A 26,039-nucleotide genomic window follows, 5' to 3' on the forward strand; every position below is an offset into this window, starting at 1 on the left:
AAAAGGAAGAATTGCCACAAGAGTGGAAAGAATCGACCATTGTTCCAATTCACAAGAAAGGCGATAAAACTGACTGTAATAATTATCGAGGCACTTCTCTTCTGTGAACGTCATATAAAATCCTCTCAAACATTCTATTAGGAAGATTGACCCCATACGCAGATGAAATTATTGGAGATTATCAGTGCGGCTTTAGACGAAATCGATCAACTATCGACCAAATATTTACCATTCGACAAGTACTTGAAAATAAATGGGAATACAATACCCCGGCACATCAACTATTTATTGATTTTAGGAAGGCTTACGCCTCAGTCAGGAGAGAAACAATGTTCAATATTCTTAGAGAATTTGGAATACCGAAAAAGCTAATTAGATTAATTAAGATATGTTTAAATGAATCCCAAAGTAAAGTCCGGCTAGGGAAATTTTTGGCTACGAGCTTTCACGTCGAAAATGGCCTGAAACAAGGAGATGCATTGTTACCATTATTATTCAACTTTATTCTGGAATACGCTATAAGGAAAATCAAAAATAGCTACCAGAGTCTAGACTTGAATGGTGCTCACCAGGTTATGGAGTATGCTGATGATGTAAATCTAATAGGGGATGATAGGAGAACAATAGAAAGAAATGCAGAGATCTTATTAAACGCTTGCAGGGACATGGGTTTGGAAGTAAATGCAGAGAAAACTAAATACGTGGAAGTTTGTCGGGATCGTAATATGGCAAATTATGGATACGTTAAAACATCGAATAATACTTTTGATAAAGTGGACACTTTCAAATATCTAGGAAATTAAATATCGACTAACAGCAGGGAATTCGTGTTATTATTCAGTTCAAAATATTTTGTCGTCGCGAATTCTGTCGAGGAATTTGAAGCTTAAAATATATAAACGATAATCATGCCTATTGTTCTGTATGGTTGCGAAACATGGTCGCTTACTCGGGAGGAAGAACATAGATTGAAAGTATTTGAGAACAAGATCCTGGGACGAATATTCGGACCCAAGCGAAACGGGAATGGGGAATGGCGGAAACTTCATAACAAGGAACTACATAATTTATACGGTTTACCAAACATTGGTATGGCCATTAATTCTAGGAGGATCAGGTTTGCAGGTCATGTAGCCAGGATGGAAGAAAGCAGGAACGCTTTCAAAGTCTTAACTGGAAGACCAACCCGAAAATGACCATTAGGAAGACCTAGGCGCAAATAGGAGAACAATATTAAGATGGATTTCGCAGAAATAGGAATACAAAGTAGGAACTGAATCCAGTTGGCTAAGGATAGAAGTCAATGGAGAGCTTTTGTGAACGCGGCATTCAACCTCCGGGTTCCATAGGCCATAGAGTTAGTTAGTTAGCTATCTCTTCATCCAAGTGGCACTCAAACTGCTTCACCCCGGGTTCGGTTCCCGGCGAGAGCTCATGTGGTTCGGATTCCACGTTAATCAATAGATCCCGTCTCATATAGCCTGGGTGTTAAAAGGGGCGTTAAACTCAAAAACAACTCAACTCAAACTGCCTGACGATGCTAGGTAAATAACAAAAATCTGAGAATCAAACCTTAGAGCATTTGCTCTCCTGTAACTATTCGTCTATAAAATGAATTAGCACAAGAGTGAACAAGGAACTGAAAAATAGCTTTATATAGAGACTAAATTTTTAATACTGAAACTTGATGGTTATTAAATGAGGCCTACAGGCAAAGGGCTCATAGATCAATAGTTCATAATGAGACTTCTTTCTTTAAGGCGACTTATTTGGAATATTCTTTCACTATGTATACACAGGTAAATATTTATCGCGATTTTTTGCGGTACGCAACAGTATACAGTAGCGACACATTTTTTTTTCTAAAATTTAACGAAACGCGATTTCTCTAGTCATATTTAGTTTTATAGCAACTAAAATAGGATTTTTTTTTTTAACTTTAGGAAAATATGTCGGTAGTGCGTACTGTTACGTATCATTAGGAAAATAAGCACTTGATATGTAGATTATACATACATAGCTAAAAACTGTTAGTTCATACGTTGTACAGCGGAACGCGCTTGGAAAATAATATTAAATAATATTTTCTGTTGTGGCTATTTCGAAAGAATGAAAACTGTGGAATTTCGAAGGACGATAACTCTTTACAGCATGTTGCCCCGTTCATAAATCACCAGTATAAATGCACACTGGTAAATCTTGACTTTTTTTTTATAGTGTCCAATCAATTTATAATTTGTTAACCAAAAAAATATAAATGTGAATAATACAAATAATAAAGAAAGTCTGTATTACGATACAAGAAAGTTTTTTTTTTTTAAGTAGTGGACAAAGCAAAACACAAAAATAATTTTTCTTTTTAAAATGTTCTCAATCTATATTTAAAGATATACATATCCCAAAGGAAAGTAGAATGACAATAAATTACTTTAAATTACGGAGAGCAGACTTGTTCCGTCGTCCAACACTGCTGGGGAAAAACAGACCGATTTATCAAATAAAGTTAGAATATTCTTTTCAAGTCACAACAACAGGTGTTTGTATACTTATTGGTCGTGTGTTTGTGTTCAATAATGTACAACTTCTCAAGTATTATTGAAAAAACTCACATATCACACCCAGTATCACATACGTACATGCCTACATACACAAACTTACAAAAGACGATAGGTTATTGTGTTCTTATATATATATATATATATATATATATATATATATATATATATATATATATATATATATATATATATATGTATGTATGAGTTATATGTAGAACTGCGCAGAACTTTGAAAAATAATCCATTAATCCAGTTGTTGTTTGACAGTAATGCATATCCTATGGAAACATAACGTACACCTCCTCTAAGGCTTAAATGTGACAGAAAAGCAAAAAAGGAAACTCATAAGAAGAAAACATATATATATATATATATATATATATATATATATATATATATATATATATATATATATATATATATATATTGTTTGGTATATGTGTAACTGTATGATGAATAAAAAGAAGTATATGAAATGTTTGCTGTATAAAGCTATGAATTCAAAACTTTCACCTCACAACTTTGTATTTTTAATGTTAAGAAGGAGGAAAAAGTCTTTAAAAAATAGACATATTTGGGAAAAAAATGGCTGGTGAGGTATTATATACATATATACACATATATACGTTATTTACTCAAAAAATATTATCTTTCCTTTATTTATCTTTTTTTGTGTGACTTATTGTATGACAACAATACTCAGATTTTCCTTTACATGTTATTTTATGGAATAAAAGAGAGGAAGAGAGAGAAAGACAGAACAAGGAACAAAATTTGAAAAGTATGTCAAACGTTTATAGTACGGTAGTTAAAAATTCCAATTTGTCTAGCAATAGTTGATAAGATCACAAAAGACTAATGTTATAGTATATAAATTATAATGTACATTATCATCCTTTCTGCTATCAACTATTGCAGGGCAAATTGGAATTGTAACTAGTGTAAATATTTCACGTGCTCTTAAAACTCTTTTTCATATATATTCGTCATATATATATGGGTGTGTACCTATTTGTGTATAATGTTCATATCATAACATATAACATAGGAAAACAGAACTTTACTTTTTATTTAAGTTGGAAGAATTGGCATATATATATATATATATATATATATATATATATATATATATATATATATATATATATATATATATATATATATATATATATATAATGAATACAATGAATTCCATCCAACACAAAGCATAAAAACGAAATGTATTTCTCGTTGAAATAAAATTTATAGGTTTTCCTCTTGTCATAAGTCCAAACCCACTACACCCTCCCCTGACACAATAAATATGAGTTCTTATAAAATTCTTACTTAAATGTATTTTTACTTCAAAATACATTCAACAAAATCCCACGAAAGTAAAATGTACAATTATAGTAATAATGTGCCCAGAAATACAGGTATGATAAATTTTACTGTAAACATAATTTTTGTAACTTGTAGAAACACGAAACGATAAAATCACAGTAAATAGAAGAAAATTGTACAAAGATAATAGACCTACGAACTAATTAATCTAACTCAACATATTCGATTTAGCTGTTTTAGAATTGTCTCAAATAAGCACTTTACAGTAACATGAAACTTCAAAGCAGTTTAAAATATATTTACTGACTGAAGAAATCATATTATTACTACCCTTGTTATGATTTTAAAAAATGAGAATAGTTTTCCAGACAATCTTTCTAAAACAGTACATTCCATTGTGTGTACTGAAGTTTCCAGACTATTTCCTAAGTTAATTCGATTAAATGTGTGATTTAGTAAGTCAACATTCTACTCTACCTTAAAGTAAGAGCATTTTGTTACAAACTATTTACTTTTTCTTTGCCTGTCGAAATAATCTTACTTGTAGTACACGTAATATATGAGGATAACACATATATAATATGATTGCGTAAAAAATAAAATGTTGTGCTCAAACACATGTGTAAAGAACTATTTTATATAAATATATTTAGAAATATTATTTTATCTTGTACCTGATTTCGATTATTTTAAAAAGTTTATATCATTAAGAACATACTCATGGTTCGTCATAAATATGTACTTATTTCAAAGGGATGTAGGGAGCTCTGTACTTACATGGAAGTAAATACAAATAGGCTATTTCATTGTATATACCGGTATTTAAGAAAACCATATATATATATGTTTCCTTTGCGAACTGTTTTCCACCCAAGAATTACTTAAATTTCGGGAATAAGTGAAAATCACCTGGTGCCAAGTCGAGGATGTAAGCAGAATGATCAAACATTTTCCCTTTAGATGTTGAAGTTCCTACTGTGTTCAGCATACAATGCATGAGGTTGGACATTGTCATGGATCAAGAACACTTTTGCCGACAGCATTCTATGTCTCTTGTTTTGAAAAAAAATGAATTTTTTGCGTTTTACGTCCCACGGTAATGCCGGTTAGGCTAAAGGAGAATGTGATGATGAGCAATGAATGAAATGGTGGAATGAAGAAAGTGGCAGGAAAGGGAGAACCCCGAGGAAAGCCACGCAGACGGTGTTTGTCCATCACAAAGTTCACTTGGCGGGAGCAGGGTTTGAACCCGGGACCCCATGCACCAGAGGTGAACGCTTTATCACTGAGCCACCGCGGCCTCTGACTCTTGTTTTGGAAGGCGCGTCGAAGTCCTTGGAGAGTTTCACAATAAGCTTCTGAGTTTATTGTTGGTTTTCTTGGCATGAACTCCGTACTTCACATTTGGAGAGATTTTTGATTGGCGCCGCCATTTTGAATCGCTATAGCGTGACTGCACAGCATTGAGACTCAGCTCACACTAAGGTGATGGAAGGAGCTAACTGCCGCGCATGCAATTTCTGGATGGTCTTCATAGTATATATATATATATATATATATATATGTGTGTGTGTGTGTGAGTGTGTGTGTGTGTGTGTGTGTGTGTCGCATTTAGGAGAAGTCAGACAACAATAAATACAACGCTGGTATTTATTAGTGGATTTTCTTCATATACAGTATAAAAATAAATTACCAATCTGTTACAACAGCAAAAGAGAACAGAAACTATTAATTACTGTTAACAACGAATGATTTACTTATTAACACCAGAAATAAAATAGATTTTCTCGAAAAGTAAGCATGTAAACTTATCCTTACACATATTTCTGTGTTCAGCACGATGTAATATATATTGATTATTATTTGTTATATCTTTGAACAATTTTGTCCTTAAACAAAAATTGAAAACAAGAGTTCCACGGTATAAACATACTCTGTATTGTTATCTTGTTAGTGTCATAATGGAAAATATCATTAGTGTATACTTCAATATCAGTTTCATTTGAAAATGAAGCGTGTTTAGCCTACAGCATAATTTTTTAAAGTTTACTATATATATATATATAGCGATTTTCGGGAAAATTCCACGTAACGATTTTGTTCAACAAAATGAGATCTATAGATTAGTATAAGTCTCACTTTTGGACATTTTCCCCTGGTATTTAAACCACACCTCTGAACTTCCCTAATCAGTTATGGCTGCACGGGGAGGGGGGGGATTTGCCTGTAAATGTGAAAATTCTGCAAGATATTTCATATACTTTACTATAGTAAGTAAGATTTCGGGGAGGGCTTAAGCCCTGAACCCCTCTAAATACGCCACTGCACTATACCATCAGGGGTAATAGTGGATCTGAAAAGGTAACGGGACGGATGACGTCACGGCGTTCCCCGTTCCTATCTTTGCCCATTGTATTCTTTTAGGAAGTTGAGAGATATCATAGATACTTTCTGGGAAGTGTGGGAAAGGCGTCCTCCGCGTTCCCACTCACTTTTGCCCCTGGATTTATTTTGGGAACTTCTCTTAATTAAATAATAAACTGTGGTAAATACAGTAAAGAGGATCACACGAAACGAGACTTACATTTATGAATAATTCTATGCTGATAGTTCAAAATCCGTTAAATTCACCGTTAACTGTGAAGAAACGAAGCTTACATTTATGAATAATTCTATGCCGGTGGTTTAACCTCCATTAAATTCACCGTTAGCTATGAAGAAATGAAACTTACATTTATGAATAATTCTATGCTGATAGTTTAACCTTCGTTAAATTCACAGTTAACTGTGAAGAAATGGAGCTACATTTATGAATAATTCTATGCCGATGGTTTAACCTCCATTAAAATCACCGTTAGCTATGAAGGAATGTAACTTACATTTATGAATAATTCTATGCTGATAGTTTAAAATCAGTTAAATTCACCGTTAACTGTGTAAATGTAAACGGATTGTTTCTCTTAACAAACTCGGCCGAGATATAATATTCTCTCTAGCTACCAATTAAGAAAAACAGCATTCTAAAACCGTCATTTTAGAATTATAGTATGCAGTAAAGGGCGAACATATTAATATACAGAGGTTGTTCAGTCTACATTTGGCCAATTTCGACTTACCTAAAAATTTAGAAGAATCCATGGCGCCAGGTCCGTAAGTGCTCGATGTGTTTCCCTTGGTTCCTAACAATAGCCCGACAGCGTAATTACCACTGTAACAGGCTTCTCTGAAGATCTGGGAGAGGAATCTTGTCCCTTTCCCTTTGCACACCTTTCCAAAGTTCTTTCACAGTTGTCACACGCCGTTTTCCCAAAGCCCGCTTCAGCAATCTAAATCCACAATAGTCCATAGGACTTGCATCTGGAGATTTAACAGGTACCTCATTGAAAGGTATCACCTGTATACCACTTGCCTTCTCCATCTCCCTGTAGAATGCGAGGGACGATCGTGAGGTATGTGATGAGGCCTTGTCCATGTGAATGCGCACCAGATTGGCGTCATTTCCGTACATTGTTGGAATCTCATGCTTGTACAGAGAAAAGTACTCAGTTGTGAACAGTCTTCCAGCATCTGCAGAGTTGTTATCCGAGTGTCTAGGCAAGTTTATTTTTCTCTTGGTACCGAAAAACCAAGGTAATGAATCTCACGATATGACTACAGTCCGCCAGAGTTTTCAGCATCGTTTGAGACGGGCCATGATGGGATTCGTTTCTGTCTTAGTTACAGTAATAGTCGTGTTCACGTCCGTAGATGTGTAGGTAGGTGGAGAATTCCATCGCTTGTTCATACTCACCATATTTAACTTACACCTGGCGTACTGGTATGAGAAGCAGTAAACATCTCGCTTGCCTGTGGGTTTTATTGATGGGAGTATAACTAGCTGCCAATTCCGTCCTTCGACCTCATCTGAATCTTATTTTTCAATAGGATAATAAAACATCCTGATATTGTCAGTGCGACCAAATGTCCTTTACTCGGCATGCGTATTTTATTTCTAGCCTGTTGGGTCTCCAGATCTAAATCCTATCGATCACATCGGTAGTTGATCGTGAGGTTGGACTGAAAGTGAAGTTTATGATTTTAAAGTATTAAGTTGTGATCAGTGTCAAGCTCTGATATCCTTCTCCACCAGGTCGAATAAACCTTGAAAATCCGCTTTGGTACGAATATAGAAAGAAAAATTAATAACGGACTTACCGGGGATCGAATCAAGGCTGTCATGCTGGTAGCTAGATGCCTTAGTGACTACATTATCGCTGCTCATATTATTATTAATAAACTTGTTGTTGTGATATTTCTAAACAGAAACAAAAGACCAAGTGGTTTCATTATTATACAGAAGGCTGTTGCTGGCACTCAATACATACGTATATAAGTTAAAACATGTCTATACTTGAAATAATTTGTTGAATACTTTAAATAAAGATAATGATGAATTATTCTCTTTATTTCAGATTTTCAGTGTTGCTCACAGCAGGATGATGATTGATTGATTATATTTTGAAAATTCCATCCACGGATAGAGCCACAAGAGTTCTGATCAGGTAATGACAAATATGATATTATTGTATAATTTTAAATTTTTGTTAAGGTAAACCTTATCATTATATACCGCAAAAATAAATAAATAAATAAAAATAATAAATAAATAAATCAGTGTTTGGACATGTTTTAGAAACAACTTTTGATCATCGTTCAAGATGCCCAAAAATGTCCTGAAGTTTCCATCAGTGAACCGAAAATGTCTAAAATACATCCTAGCAATGGCTAATGGGAATTGCCCTTATGTGTTCAAAATGTACCTGAATGTTTATTACAGGAAGAGTTCTAAACAGTGTCAGGAGACTTTACACATTTATGACTCATTTCTATCCGCATACTCATTGGACACATCAGGAGTTGAGGTATAGTTTGAGCATGCTTATAACTCATCCTATTAACTACTGTTAGAATGCTTTTTTTAGACCCTTTTGTTCACTGATTTAGTACATGAGGAACATTTCAAATGTCTCTTCTAAAAAATGTCTCAACCTTGATTTATTTTTTGCAGTATGGACTTCAGATTTCTTTTTAGAAATAATAGTCGAAATTTCTAGTGCTTCTGTATCTAATACTATGCCGCCATCGATTTCAGTGGAAGCAAACACTTTAAAACTGCGCCGCATGGTGTCGCTACAGTTGGTAACAAATGTAAACAAATCCTGAGTTTTATTTCATTTTATTCTATGATGCGTACTACTGTAAACCTATGTCCTAAGAAAAATGGATAGTTATTTAGATAATAAAGTAATTTTAACCCAATTAGTTCAAAAGTCTCATGTTGTAATTAAGTTAGGAAATAATGTATTTTGAACTGCGATTCTTTACTTCTTTAGAGAATTGGTAGTCTTTAACTGGTTTATTCATAGTCTACTAATATTTTTGTAATTGAATAATATTCCATCCCAGCAAGTAGGGGCCTAAAGGATTACATCCTTTCTTCACAGGGTTGTGTAACGAAGTAAAGAATAACTTATATCAACGTTTTATTACTGTTATATTGCTTGTATATCATGATAACGACAAAGTAGTGAGAAATGTAGGAGTTATATATTCTACTTTTGGCAGATTAGAAGCTTACAAAAGACACTAGGTATGTCCTATGGCATGCACGGTGAAAACTGTTCAGAGTGATAAATAGTAGCTCAAAAATGTATACAGTGTTTAATTGTGAGTAACTCTAAAATGAATTGACGGAAACGGTGTTATTACATTGCAATGCGTGATAAATAGCTGATTTTAGTTTATATGTTCAAAATGTTCGCCGTTAACATTAATACGAGAATTAGCTGGACTTATTGCTGTGACAGGTCGTCCAGAATGACTTTTGTGCACATCCGGATAAGCTTAGATGGCTGTAACACAACCATCGGCTTCAAATTTATCACGAAGTAGGTGGTTGTGTTCCAAATTCATTTCGCCATTGTTGTTTGTACCACACTGACGGTTTCCTTCTTCATGTATACTACCTCAAGACCACTTTCCTTTATTCAAATATCAGCTATGTAGCCTTACTTTACTCATGCCACCTACACAAAATAAGAAAATAAAACTATTATCGCGATCCAACGTAATACCAGAACATGAAAATTAGAATACTATCAAAGCTGAAGCTTTTTCGTCAACTCATTTGAAAGTTACTCACAAATAAATATTTTGTTGATCCACTCTATACGCAAAAGAACACAACCTACAAGATCATGAATATACTGAGAGGAGTATATAAACAAATATTTCAGAGATGTATTATAATAGATTATTATACTTGCATCAAAAAGAATAATATCAATAATTATAGGACGCTGAGCTAGTAAGTAAGCATTTATGCCGTGCTTCGAAATTTATTCTAGGCGATATGCTACGAGAACACACCAGATCCTATAGGAATTTATGGTGGTAGAAAACAGTAGGCTATTCGGAGAGTATATAATTTAATTAATTCCTTATAAATTTTGTCAGGTACTGTATTGTAGACTATATATTCATATGAGAAAATCATCTGTACAAATGTCTACACTAGGGATGGCCAGAACCGGTTCCTGGCGGAACCGGTTTTCGGGTCTGAACTGATCCGGTTCTAGAAGATCCGGTTCCGGAACCGGTTTTTCGGATCCAGGTCTGGAACCGGTTCTTCGGATCCAGGTCTGGAACCGGTTTCCAAGATCCGGTTCTGGAACCGGGTTTTCGGACCCAGGTCTGGAACCGGTTCTGAAAACCGGATCTCCAGGAACCGGAACTTTGTGGCCATCCCTAGTCTACACGTGTGTTGCCCGTTGGGGTCATATGGAGACCCCAAAAATTGTGCCAGTTAACTTTATAAGAGATATAGTCGCTGCTGAACTTTGTATCAGTGAACTCTTTATGCCAGATTTACGTAGATGTCAAGAATAAGGTCTGAATATTTCACTGCTTTATCTAGACGTATCCGGATTAATTCAATATGAATATTTTAAGTTCCAGATTCCCTATCTTTCTGTTTTCCGCCACAATTGCTTGATGGCTCACCACTAATTTTGACCAGAGTGTAGAGGATGAAACGTTATGTATCGATTTCGCTGATGTAGGTGAAATTCATACCGAAATGGTAGAAATCAAATATCTCCGGTGTTAACATTGATCACTATAGAGCAGAAACGGTCATATAGAGCCTAAAATCTGTTTTTTGCAGTCTATTAAGAACCACAAGAATACATTTCATCTGCTTCCTTAACTCTGAATTAAAATCGGGAATGACAGAATACCCCTACAACTTCCGTGCGTCAGTCCACCTGAAAGACAAAGAAAAAAAAAAACTTGAGAACTAATCGATGGATCATTATTAACATTGGCTAGGGTTAAGGATAGTCAATTCCAGGATTTTTACTTTCCAGAAGCCTGAAAGTAAAATTCAGAAAAAATTCCGGATTTCCGAAAAATTTCGGACTTTAGAAAATTTCGAAATTCAGAAAAATTCCGGATTTCGGAAAAATTCAAGATTTCTTTTTCGAATTCCGGGAAGTGAAATTTGCGATTCTGGAAAATAAATTTTCCGGAATCCGGATTCCGGAAAATTTTGGCAATTCCTCGCCATAGAGGGTCAAAAATTGGAAACCGAGTTCGTTGATGGAGGTGATACTCATACCGAAACGGATAGAAATAAATAATTTCCGGTTATCACTATTGAGTACAAACGATAATAGACAGTGAGAAACGGCAACCTTCCTAGATAGCAAGCAGCGACTTTTTTCCTTTTTTTGTATTAAGTGTCCCAAGAATAGCTTATGTTCTGTATCCATTCTAATTTCTCTACTAAAACCAGAAGTGATAGAAATACCTATATTAATTCAGAAAATGACAAGGCTACATAAATCAAACGTCATCATGTGGTTCGCACGTGTCACTGCTACTCGTAGGTATTCTAAATCAGTGGTTCTCAACTGTTGTGTCGCGAGAAACTGATGTGTCACGCAGCCCCATAGAATGTATCGCAAAATTTTAGAATATTATAAAATGTAATTAAATAATATCAATTTTGAGATACATATGCTCCCAGTCAACGCCTGCAATGGCAAAACAATGCTTAGTACTACATACAAGCACTACTTCGTAGAAACTTAATTAGTCTTACACTACTCGTATAATGTATATTATTATTAATAAAATATACAATAGGTGTGTCAGTGTGTCGTGAGTGATCAATAACGTGTGTCGTCAATCAAAGAAAGGTTAAGAACCACTGTTCTAGATTATCACTACGGAAATTCCCCCTAACTCAAATTCCAGATGTTTCAGAATATCAATCAGATAGCGTTTTTAAGTGCAACTTCATTCCCATCTGAAGAAGGGATGGCCATAGAAAGTAACGCTTTCTCTTGGGTCATGAGTATTTATTTATTTGTAGTTTTCATTGGGAGATGGGAAACAGAATTCATTTATCGATTGATTTTGGCTGTTTACAATACAAAATTACAAAATACAAAATTACAGAACAATACAATATAATACAAATCACAGAGGGAAGTGAAAGCATTCTTGTACAGTAGTTCAGAAATGCATTATTGTAAAAAGAAAAAAGAAAGAAAAAAGAAAAGAAAAGAAAAATATTTTAGATTTTATAAATGTTTTTCATAAATATTTAAACAAAGAAGTTTTTCAAAATAAATAGATTTTTTATCTGAACAACCAAAATGTCTGACTGCAGAAGTCACTGTTCTGGAGTTGTTGGTATACTAGAGTGATCTGGGCGACAATTCTGTGAAATGTTTGAATCGTTTTGGATTATACATATAGGCCTATTCATATGTCTTCTATGTTAACGGTAGTCGTACTTATCAGTGTTCTGTGAATGTGCGATTAACACAGAATTATCCTGATATAAAGAATTATAGTGAAGAGTAAATGACGACAGCCTATGAGTTATAGATTGGTACAGTTCGAAGGTGTTGCTAGATATTGAAACTAACACTAAACTCCTGGCGCAACACAGTCTTTAGGGGCCAGAGGCTACCAGCCGCCTTGTGACAGTCATGCCTTTCGTACAATATATGGTCAGTACATCGACTTCCCTCGATGTTAATGTGGGCTTTCTAAACCGGAGTTCTATACACTTCTTTTAAGTCAGAACAACACACACATTTTTGGTCTATAGATGAAACATATGGAGGGCACAATAATCTAATGGTTATAGCGTTGGACTCACGTTCATGTGGGGGGCCGCGGTGGCTCAGTGGTAGAGCGTTCACCTCTGGTGCTTGGGGTCCCGGGTTCGATCCCAGCCCCCGCCAAGTGAACTTTGTGGTGGACAAACACCGTGTGCGTGGGTTTTCTCGGGGTTCTCCCGTTTCCTCCCACTTTCTTCATTCCACCATTTCATTCATTACTCATCTTCACCGTCTCCTTTAGCCTAACCGGCATAACCGCGGGACGTAAAACTCAAAGATTTCATTTTTCATTTTCACGTTCATGTGGTCCCGCAAATCGTAAAAGTTGTTCTTTTTATATATTCCTCTTCTATTTGCAGTAACAAAATTGAGCTCTATCATTATCAATTTTGTATAGTCCTAATGCTAACCTTCACAGTATCTAGTTTTCGTGTTTTATACTAGTAACTGGAACTTAAAGTAATTTAACTATATTCTTTTATATGTTTGTGGTATCCCTATACTTAATTTTCAATCTATTTATTGTAGAATTATCTAAGACAAAAGAGTTGAGGGTGTCTTATCCCTAAAAGATGTGAAAGTAATGTCCGGTCACGGAAATTGTATCTGTGTCTATTGGTGGAATAGCTCTGTTTCATCTTCTCTCGTGGAGTCATGTGTATCCTTTCGTTACTTCAGATCCACAGTTTCAGTTTACCTTATGCACATACCTAGGTTTGCGCGCGAGACGAGTCGAGGCAGAATTTTTCTCACAAAATTCGAGTCGAGACAAAGCTCTTCCAATAGAGAAATATACATTTTTCGAGTCGAGACATCACTTTTACAGCACATTTTCGAGACGACACATACTCAAATTTTGTCTTGTGCGCATCCCTACACATACCAGTATTTTTCAGCTACAAAGGAAATATACTGTCCAACTTTTCCCCGTTATAGGCCTACTTGGTTTGGTTAGTATCACTTAACTACGTTGGGTAAATGGGGCAATAACTTGTCTTCTCAAAGAACTCTCAAAAACAAAATATTTCATTTAAATCTAGAATTATAAAATTGATTGGTTGGCAACACTTTCCCATCTGAAATTTCCCCTTTCGAATTTCCTCTCGGCCCAGTGCATATATCGACAGCGATCAGTCATTGGATGAAGGGTGGCAAAGGGAAGGAGGGACTTGAAATTGGCATGAAATTGTTCCACAACACAAAAGCCATTCAAACATACAAGCACACACACACACACACACACAAAATAAAAGAAAAAATCCTCCCTCGCTATTTCACAACCCTCACATTCGCCCTTCCAACATTGAAATAGCTTTTTATCCTTCTTCCATTTCTCGGTTGCTAGCTTACACACACACTCACATACATTTAAACACAAATGTTCTCGTACACACGAACGTTGATAGAGTTGCGGTGTGATTCTATATTTATGAACGGAAGACCAATCAGAATATTACTGTACAATGACATTAGGGAACACTCAAAGCAAAATTTCCATTTACCAGAGTCCATGGGAATATTGTACAGTATATTATAAAATGAAAGTGTTCATAATATAACTCGTAAATCTTTAAAAATATGAATAAGGTTACGGATTTATCTTTTAGGCAGGCAATTTACGGTTTTATTATTATTATTATAAATCAAAAAACTTAACAAAAAGGTTACAACAATTGTATTTTGTAGGTATTTAAATAAAACAACACTGTATGTAATTTAGTATGAGAAGTCAAGCTGTAAATTAGCATTGATTCAAAGCTGTAGCAAAGCTGTGTATATTAATATTGATTCAAAGTTGTAGATTAAATTGTGAATTAAAACTGATTCAAAGCTGTAGAATAATGTGGGTAATATTGACTCAAAGTTCTAGATTAAACTGTGAATTAAAGACTGATTCAAAACTGTAGAACTGTGTAAATTAATATTGATTCAAAGTTATAGATTAAATTATGAATTTAAACTGATTCAAAGCTGTAGAACAATCTGTGTAAATTAATATTGACTCAAAGTTCTAGATTAAATTGTGAATTAAGACTGATTCAAAGCTGTAGAATAATATGGGCAAATTAATATTGATTCAAAGTTGTAGATTAAATTGTGAATTAAGACTGATTCAAAACTGTAGAACTGTGTAAATTAATATTGATTCAAAGTTATAGATTAAATTATGAATTAAAACTGATTCAAAGCTGTAGAACAATCTGTGTAAATTAATATTGACTCAAAGTTCTAGATTAAATTGTGAATTAAGACTGATTCAAAGCTGTAGAATAATATGGGCTAATTAATATTGATTCAAAGTTGTAGATTAAATTGTGAATTAAGACTGATTCAAAACAGTAGAACTGTGTAAATTAATATTGATTCAAAGTTATAGATTAAATTATGAATTAAAACTGATTCAAAGCTGTAGAACAATCTGTGTAAATTAATATTGACTCAAAGTTCTAGATTAAATTGTGAATTAAGACTGATTCAACGCTGTAGAATAATATGGGCTAATTAATATTGATTCAAAGTTGTAGATTAAATTGTGAATTAAAACTGATTCAAAGCTGTAGAATAATGTGGGTAATATTGACTCAAAGTTCTAGATTAAACTGTGAATTAAAGACTGATTCAAAACTGTAGAACTGTGTAAATTAATATTGATTCAAAGTTATAGATTAAATTATGAATTAAAACTGATTCAAAGCTGTAGAACAATCTGTGTAAATTAATATTGACTCAAAGTTCTAGATTAAATTGTGAATTAAGACTGATTCAACGCTGTAGAATAATATGGGCAAATTAATATTGATTCAAAGTTGTAGATTAAATTGTGAATTAAGACTGATTCAAAACTGTAGAACTGTGTAAATTAATATTGATTCAAAGTTATAGATTAAATTATGAATTAAAACTGATTCAAAGCTGTAGAACAATCTGTGTAAATTAATATTGACTCAAAGTTCTAGATTAAATTGTGAATTAAAACTGATTCAAAGCTGTAGAACAATCTGTGTGAATTATTATTGATTCAAAGTTGTGGATTAAATTGTGAATTAAGGCTGATATAAGGTAAGACAACAATATATTTACTTATTTATTAATTTGTTTTAAACATTTCTGCTTCTGAATGTAAAATTATGAATTTGAGAAAAGTTTGAAGACTGATCCTAGTATTACAAACAGATAAACATTTATTATTATTATTATTATTATTATTATTATTATTATTATTATTATTATTATTATTATTATTATTATTATTATTAACTCATTGTTCCTCAGGGCACTAATTTGAGTCCGCTTTTATTCCTTATGTTTATAAATGACATTAGCGACAATTTGCATTGCACATTTTTAGTGTATGCTGATTATTTAAAAGAATATAAATCTGTTAAGAACTTCGTTGACTGTTTTGTAATTCAAGGTAATATTGACAACGTATTGTATAGGGCCGAAACCAATGTGTTACCATTAAATTGTAATAAAACATTTAGTATGATTGTTATGAACAAACTAATTCAGTTAACTTTACTTGTGTTGTTGAAAGAAAAAAAAACATTGGTTAAATTGTAAATTTCAATAGAATTGGATGTTGTCTTTTAGAATAAACTTAAACATATAGATAATGTTGTCTCAACAGCTCGCAAGAATCTTGCTATTTTGAAATGTACGTCAAAATAATTTAATTATGACAAAACTGGTCAAACTCTTTGTTACGCCAATGTAAGGAGTATTTCTTTTTAAGTATCTGGATTGAAATACTAATTACGTGATACAAAGCTTGTTTTTGTTGTGGTTACCTTATGAAAATTGAAGTGTTTTAGGATAAAACTGTGGAAAATGTAAGATTGTCATTGGGCATTCTGAAGTTGTCACAAAGAAGAACCACAACGGATCTTAAATTATTACGTTCTATCTTACATGGGAAACTGAATTTGTTATCTATAGTGACTTTATATGTTCCTAGGTATTATACAAGGAATTTGAGGAAATTTCTCACTGCCACTTGCGTAAAAGGTGTTTCTATATATAGTATATGTTTGAACACCACTCATTTCAGATTTGGAACATTTGTATAAAATAAAAGTCAAGTTGCAAATATGTAATCAATTAAAAATTGTTAAAAATGAAAGGACGTTTCTAGATATGACCTCTAGAAATTATATTTTATAATGTGTCTGATGAATGCAAAAATACTTTGCCGAAACCGTAACGACATTATTTATTAAATAGTAGACCTATATGCTATGGTCATAATTTGTCTTTTACAGTATATGTTTATCAACTGGCAATGATTTGGCTACAGTTGATGTATTTCTTGAAGTTTTTGATTTAGTTCAAAAGTAATTCTGTCTATACTTTATGGCAGATTAAGGGTGTTGCTTTCTTTTCTTTTATATGGTTTGTAATAATCTCTAATTTATATACTATGTTCTTTGACTTGTCATTTAATGTATGATTTGTTTTACATTGTTATGATAAGTTTGTTTGTAATTTTATATTTTTTCGTGCCTTGGAAATTGTAATTGTACATATTGTCTGTTATTTCCTGATTCTAATGAAATTATTATTATTATTATTATTATTATTATTATTATTATTATTATTATTATTATTATTATTATTATTATTATTATTATTATTATCGACAGCTTGTAGATACTTTTGTATAATTATTAGATCATTAAAATTCCATTTATCATGATTAGACACTTTAAAGTAAATTTGTTCCTTGCTAATATATCAGGGGTATAGAAGCAAAATCTGCTAAATATATTTTTCAATTTTGTCAGGAGACGAAACAAAAGTGATCCCTTATGTTTCACAATTGTTGAACAATTTCTTTTATTTAGTGGTAGATTTCATTCATCTGTATTAAGTAATTAAGTATATAAAACTGTGTGAAACATAACGAAACTGCAAAATAGAAGATTGTGTCGAAACAATGACAAGTATTTGAATTCATCATTATCTAAGGCCTATTTAAGATCCTATTTGAATACAGCAAAATAATAGAAGTGTATCTTAGATGTCGTTGCAAGAAGAAAAAACACTTAGAAGGTAATCGAAATTACTAGTTTTAATATACCCGTATTATTGTGAAAAAAATTAGCACAGGAAACTATTGTTTGTTATTAAATGTATTGTATTTTCGTAATATGTTTCATATGTCTGCTGTCGGCAAAATACTTTGCTTGTCGCAGTATTATACTTTAAGTAACCTATTCAAAGATAATGAACACATAAGACACAACAATACTAACACACATAATGAACACAGCAATCATAACAGATAACGAACACAACAATCATAACACAAAAAGCATAACACCGATAATGAACACAACATTTATAACGTAGATAATGAACATAATCACAACACAGATAATGCATATAAAATTATAACACAGATAATGAATCCAACAATCGTAATATAGATAATAACACAACAATCATAACACATAATGAACACAACAATCATATCACAGTATACTTGGATAATATATATAATAGAACGGTTCGTTTTATCAAATTATTAATTGTTGAGCCCATTAAAATACATTAATGTATCCTTTATTTACTTATCTTTAATAAATAAAATGGAGAAATGTACATATACCTTTTACACACTTTTTCTTCAATATGTCAACTCAACTCACTCCATAAAAACTATTTATTTTTTGGTTGTCCTGACAACGACATTCCAAATTTAAAAACATCTAAGTATCTTTTTATAGACATTATATCTAACTTATTTCTTTTTCTTTCTCTTTTTCTAATAGTAGAATCCAGCTAAGCACATATTTAAAATACCTTAGGCCCAAAATTACAAGTTAATAATCGTTACAAGTTCGTTACAAGTTAGAAATATACAACATACCGTTGTAATAACACTGAATAATATTTGGTTGGCACATAGTTTTGTAGCGTATGTATTTGAACAGAAGTTTCTTCAAGAAAATAATGCGTTTTATGATGTATTATATGTCAGGAAATAAAAGGAAAGGGGTAGCGAAGTTAGGAGTAGAGGTTTGTAGAGAAAGAAAAGGAAAGTATTTCGGCAGTATACCCTATTTTTGATATAGAGAAGACATTTGTCCAAGTAAAATGGAAAATACATGTATTTATGAGAAAATCAAAGAAGCTGAGGATAGAATTGAAGAATAGATGACTCACAATAATCTTGTACAGAAATGAAAAATTAGAGAAAAGGAAAGAACAAAAGAAAGTGTACTTTGAAGCAGTGTTCGACAAGGGTGTTGCCTTTCACCATTTTTATTCATGTTTAGAGGAATAAGTCAAGAGGAGTTTACACATAGGGAAGACGGTAATTTTGTAGGAATTTAAAAAAAATAGCGTACTGGAAATAATACGCTATATGCTCTAATGCTGGAATCTGGGACGAAAACTAACAAAGTACTTCATTTAAAAAATACTTCAGAAAAAGCCAAAATAATAATATGAAAATTATTTCTAAAAGACAACAGAAACGTGATAGAGTTGAAGTTTTATATATTAACTGTCAAAGTTGAAGAGGTATTAGAGTAGGTCAACAATTTTCAGTAGTAGTGAAGATTTCACATGTAAATGGGAATCAAAAGCAAGGATAGGAGTAGCGAATTAAGTCTTTATGAAAAAGTGCTGTCGAACCGAAAGTTGAAATATAGAGCGCATAGGATCCCCAAATTTTTAAAGAAAATGGCAAAAAGTCAAAATTTTATAGTTATTGGTTCTTTCCTCGCCCACTATCATCTATCTACCTCTTTATTTGATGAAGATGGTGGCGGCCCATCAATATCAGTATAATTCAGGACTATTATGTATTTATAAGATTGTTTGATTTCGTAAAAAAATGATAACTGACAGATAATTTAGAAGCGGTCGTAAACCGAAGACTCCTTATTCTCAATGACAATTCGTTTATTGGTTTTCTACAGAAATTAATATTTTTTTTTATGGTAAAGGGGGTAAGAATACAGGAAAGATTAAAGTCAGAATGATAGCATTTGCGGAGTCAGTAAAAACAGCAAGGTACGCCACTATCAAAGAAGCAAATTACTTGCATTTGAGGAATTTTCATTCAGAGAATTGTTGATAAATGACCAATTCTAGTTCCCATGGTTAAAAAAAAAAAGAAAAATCAAACTGCCAAAATCTCCTATGTATTGTACAATACTGCAGATAACACTTGAATCCTGTGAATTGTCAATAAGTAATCAGAGCTGAACTTAAAACCTTTCAACCAATTCGAATTTCGTATCACAGACAGACGAATGACAAACACATTCTTATAATTTGCTCCTTCAAATTAGGAGTGCATCGTTGGCTATAGAGAGAACGGATATATCTGATTTTCAATACTTTCTATAGTCCCAATTGCATCATCTAATATATATATGTAACACCGGAACTTAAAATCGGACCGAAGATAAACAGATAATAAATCTTCTAAAAGCAGCTTACGGAAGCTCTGACTATAAGATAATCATATTAATATCGTTTGAAAATTGTGTCTTTATCAACTTAATTTCAAGGAAATAAGTCTTTTTTAATGAAAAAAAAACTAAAGAATATAAATCAAGCAAAACAACATCAACAAAAGTTTACAATAATTACAGTCTTGAGTAGCCTTGACGACTAGCCTAGAGCACCTGAATTTCCTCATTATAATTTATTTTATGTCCCAGTTCCTCTGTATTAGGATCTGTTTTTTTTTTTATAAAGATTTTCTGTTCCTTTTAAAGTTTAATTAGTTTACATTTGTGTATGAGTGTGTATGTGTGCGTAACTGACAACTGCAGAATACAAGAACAATGTAGTTTTCTCCTACATACCGATTTGTACTGAATCACATAGACTATACGAATGAAATTCCCAACAGAAATATTCTAGCATTTAAGGAAAAAAATCACAAATAAGATAAATTACCAATCTACAGGTCTTACTGACCTGAACAAAGTATAAATCCTCATGCGTAGTATTTGAAAAATCAAGAATGTTGTAAACCTGAAAAGTGATGATGTGCGATAACTACGCCATCTATCAAGATGAAACTGAATACTGAAGTGTACACTAATCCAGTTTTTCATTATGAAACCAGCAAGATAGCAGTATACCGTATGAATAACGATATATGCATATAGACAAAACTTATGATCAACTCTTAAATTATTTTTTATTAACAATTACATTAGCGAATATATATATATGATAGATGGCATCGAGCTGTTCAAACGACATGCCTAATGCTAAATTGGCATGCTTAGTTGTCCAGAAAATTGAGAAAAAACTAATATTTATACTGTTCAAAGTATGTCGTTTATTGCTAATTTGTTGCGATTGATTGTCATACTAACTAACTAACTAACTAACTCTATGGCCTATGGAACCCGTAGGTTCAATGCCGAGTTCACAAAAGCTCTCCACTGACTTCTATCCTTAGCTAACTGCATCCAGTTTCTACTTTGTATTTCAATCTCTGCGAGATCCATCTTAATATTGTCCTTCCATCTGCGCCTAGGTCTTCCTAATGGCCGTTTTCCGATTGGTCTTCCAGTCAAGACTTTGAAAGCGTTTCTACTTTCTTCCATTCTAGCTACATGACCCGCCCATCTAAGCCTCCTAGACTTGACGACCCTAACAATGTTGGGTAAACTGTATAAATTATGTAGTTCCTCGTTATGAAGTTTCCGCATTCCCCATTCCCGTTCTTCTTGGGTCCGAATATTCGTCTCAGGATCTTGATTGTCATAATCTGCTGGAAAAGGTTATTTATTTATTTATTTACGTTTTGTACGAAAAATTATACTTGTAAAATAAGAGATTTTTATCTGTTACTAGCGTTAGTTACTCGTTTCGCTAGGTTGAAATAAAAACTTGAAATACACAACTTCTTATATCATGCATTTGGTAAAAATGATAGTAAAAATTAAATATTACTATTGTGGGCTATTTTGTATTTAAACTAGTTCAGAAATGTCATTCTTCATTTCAGCGACAATAAAAACTATGGATTTGACACTAATATCGGTCAATTTCGGAACCTTTTTTTTAAATATCTCACCCTCCTCTCATTGCACAGTCAAAGTGAAATGACAAAAACCTCCCTGACCCTAACCTCATCTATGTTGAAAATTTGATCGAGATCGGTCGGATGGCTCACGGTGCAAAGTCACAAAGGTAGTCACTTTCATATATATCTATATATATCTATATCTATATTTATATCTATCTATCTATCTATCTATCTATCTATCTATCTATCTATATATATATATATATATATATATATATATATATATATATATATATATATATATATATATAGTTTCCCTTACAATGGCACATATACTTCTAATCGTGAACACTCATAAAGCTTGTGATATAGTAGCTATACATTGTGCTTAAGACTTTTAAAAAAAATTGCAATACGAAAATTTAAAAATCATATCGTACTCTTTTTTTTCTGTAAACGAACTTGACTAGAGAAAAGGTCTACTTCTACCAGTATGTATGAATGAATAAGTATTCTCCCAGAAGATTCCGGGCAGGAATGTAGCCAGGAATTATTTTAGGAGAGCACAAATTGAATATGATGATAACTTATTTTATAAATTATATTAGATAAATATAATAAGTTATAAAATTTGTAAAATCATTCCGAAACCTAGACTAAATGTACAGAAAAACCGGGATTTGGGGCTTGTCCAGATCCCAAGGATCCATCACCTACCTACGACCCTGACTCTTGATCGGTAAGTGTGACTATTAACTCATTTGAACGTAAGCTTAATATATCTATTTTTTTCTCTTTGTTTTTAATAATAGCAAATCTAAATTAAAAAAAAGAAACTTGGAAAATTTTAAAACTATGATGAAGCTATAGATTACTAGTCGAGGCATCATGTCTGCAAGAACAGTAATAATGTCTAGCTTACCCAAATATACAGTATTTGCATTTAAAAAATAATAATATATGTCCAATCTAAACTGTATATAATTAACGTCATAATAATGATAATTGTGTGAAAGTACAGTATCAAATTACAAACAGAAACACTGTGCTGTACTGACAGAAATAAAAAATATGTCGAAATAAAGTTTTCTATGTGTGTTTTTTTCTATTTGGTTTATTTGAAAACTCGAAAGCAGTTCATTGTATTCTCATTTATTATTTATTATTTATTTTTATTTTTTTTTTTTGAACAAGAGTAACATGTTATATAACGTTCTTCTGGTATCTATAAGGGTTTTAAAGTTTCAAAAGTCTATTTAGTGGATAACAATTTTCAGTTCTTTCTATTTTTTTTGTTTGTTTATAAACAAGATGCCTTGAGATTTGGGTTGGATTTTTTTCTATTTTTATTAAAGATTTTTTCGTGTCTGGATTTCACCCATGTGTCGCGTATTCGAGCTTGGAGCGAACATAAGTTTGATATAATTTTTAACTAGTGGCAGATTTGTTAAACTCTCTTACTAAATGTTAGAATGAACCCAAGATTTCTGTTCGTTTCATTTATTTATGGTCAATGTGAGTTTCAAGTGAAAATTTTGTATCATATATTTATAGTACTTACAACGGTCATTTACTTACAACCTCAATCATTTATGGTACTTACAACGGTTAGTTCAGTTTCATTTATTGTATATCGAAACCGTACCGACTTCTTACATTTTGTAAAACTCACAATTCTACATTAATTAATATTTACATCTAGAAAGTTACCTTGGTACTAACTTAATTACGGAATTCATATTTTGTTCAAATTATTTTATTGGTTTGATATATCTGCAAAATCTAAAATATTTCAGTTTTACGTCCCACGTTAAAGAATACGGTGATAATGAGAAATGAGTGAAATAGTGGAATCAAGGCAGTGGGAAGAAACGGGAAAACCCAGAGAAAACCCACGCACGTGGTGTTTGTCCGCCATATAGATGAATTAGCGAGAACTGGGATCGAACCAAGAACCCACGCACTAGAGAGAATGCTCTACCACTGAGTCATTTCGGCTCCAGTTTATCTACAAATATACTTTGTGATTTATTTTATCAAATGCTTCCGCAAAGTCTGTGTAAATAACACGACTTGACCAACTTGATCTAGCCTGTTTACTATGAAATTGTTAGTAATACTGAGGTAAGTCACTGACAATGTACCCTGAACAAAACCATGGTGGCATTCTGAAGGTAATTCCTAAACAACATTCAGAGCTCCTAAACAAACTCAATATTCGGACTCCACTTACTCGACGTATGGTGGCGGACTTGCTGTTTCTCCGTAAAATTATCAATGGGAAAATTAACTCCGAATTGTTGGTCTCCGTTCTCAATTTTCGCATACCTTCTCGTCTTACTCGCAATCATACGTTACTTAAATCCAAATTATCAGTTATACAACGTTCTTTATACTTCAGGCTGGCATCATTGTATAATAGTTTATTGTCAGATGTTGATATTTTTTACTCTGAAAATCATTTTAAAAACAAGTTAAATACACTGTAAATATGGTACATATTCTATGTATATATAAATATATTTTTGTAATATTTTATTTTTTTAAAAAAAATTTCTTTGTTTTTTGTTATTTCTTATATACGTTGTTACATTGTTTCAGTAAAATATGGTAAAATAGACATTGATTTGTATCTGAAACATTTGTACATAAATAAATAAATAATAATTTTATATGACTTTCAATCCGTTTATGCGGAATAGATTCAAAACGTTTTGCAAAACGTACTCAATTTCGACATAGGTCTATAATTTTGGATATCTTTATACCGTTGTTAGGTAGATGAATAGGCCAAACTTTTGTTATTTTCCATTTACTGAGAAAAGTTGAAAAAAGTTGAAAAAACAAGATGAAATATAGAATGGAAGTAAAAACACTTCTCCATGTCTCTTTATTATGTAATCTGGGCGAATACAACCAGGTCCTATCGTTCCTTTTCCTTTCAATCTTCATATAGCTTATTCTTCTATAATGATTAACTTCTGTCATTTCAATTTCTAGAATCCTAAATTTGCCCAGTTTCTCATATAATTAATTTTTATTACTACTACTATTATTTACACCACCTCCGTTATCATAAACTGTCTGACAATATGTAGCAAATGAATTTGCAATCTTCTCGTTACTAATTAGTTCTTGGGTATTGTATGTCTGCGTGTTATAATTAAAATGTTTGGTATATTTTTTTTTTTAAGAACAAAAGTTACTGTTGAGAAGGACCAGTTTGTAACATAATTTTTTGTACGTTATAATCTGTATACGTTATATGAAATTATTATATGTTGTTCTAATTTGTTTATTTAAATTTTCTTTCGTAGTTTATGTATCCCTCTTTTGTGTTTAATTGGTCTGTGATGAAGAGCTTTTTGCTTTTATTTTCCTAATTATACCCGTGGTAAACAAAAATGGATACTTCCTATTCATCTCTTTCTTGGAAGGAATACACTTATAGAAAATATCAAATATTATATTATAAAACTTCTCTCCTGGCGTATTAATTTCAGAATAACAGGCAAGGAATGTCTAGTCAATCTTTTCACATTCAAAATAAAATTTCCTAAAGTTTGTTTTTTCTAAAATCATAAGTAGTGATATTACTTTCTTGTTTGTTTGTTTGTTTGTTTGTTTGAACCTAATAATCTGCTTGATTTCACTGTTATGGATAATACTGGATGGCATACATCCTTCTTAACTAAAATAAAAGTATCCTTATTGACGATTATTTTGTCTAAATTTGCAAGGACTAAGTTGACAATTTTTTCTAGGTTATTCCTAATATCCTGTAAAGATGTTAGATTATACAATTACATAAAGTTACGCAAACATTGATGTTTGGCTGATGTTTTCAGTAGAAAAATATATATACACTCCTAACAGTGACACGTGCATATTACTTGTAATAAGATACTATGAACAATGTAGATGTAGGGTCTAATCAGGGGTAAAAGTGGATCTGAAAAGTTAGGAAGATGGTAG

The 26,039-nt window shown here is 32.3% G+C and overlaps 2 long non-coding RNA genes across 4 annotated transcripts in view; one reads left to right on the top strand and one right to left on the bottom strand.

Moving 5' to 3' along the window:
• LOC145668205 (uncharacterized) overlaps positions 1–26,039 on the top strand; it is a 202,685-nt gene that overhangs the window by 160,108 nt on the left and 16,538 nt on the right. For all 3 annotated transcript variants that reach the window (XR_014127988.1, XR_014127987.1, XR_014127990.1), the window contains exon 3: positions 8,333–8,422. This is a non-coding gene — a long non-coding RNA (uncharacterized LOC145668205). The remainder of the gene's footprint in view (positions 1–8,332; positions 8,423–26,039) is intronic.
• The window catches only part of LOC145668207 (uncharacterized), a 213,115-nt gene that overhangs the window by 66,898 nt on the left and 120,178 nt on the right, over positions 1–26,039 (bottom strand). The gene's annotated exons all lie outside the window — the stretch shown is intronic.

Source organism: Thermobia domestica, chromosome 13, assembly GCF_964235325.1.
Source record: "Thermobia domestica chromosome 13, izTheDome1.hap1.1, whole genome shotgun sequence".
Classification (NCBI taxonomy): Eukaryota; Metazoa; Arthropoda; class Insecta; order Zygentoma; family Lepismatidae; genus Thermobia; species Thermobia domestica.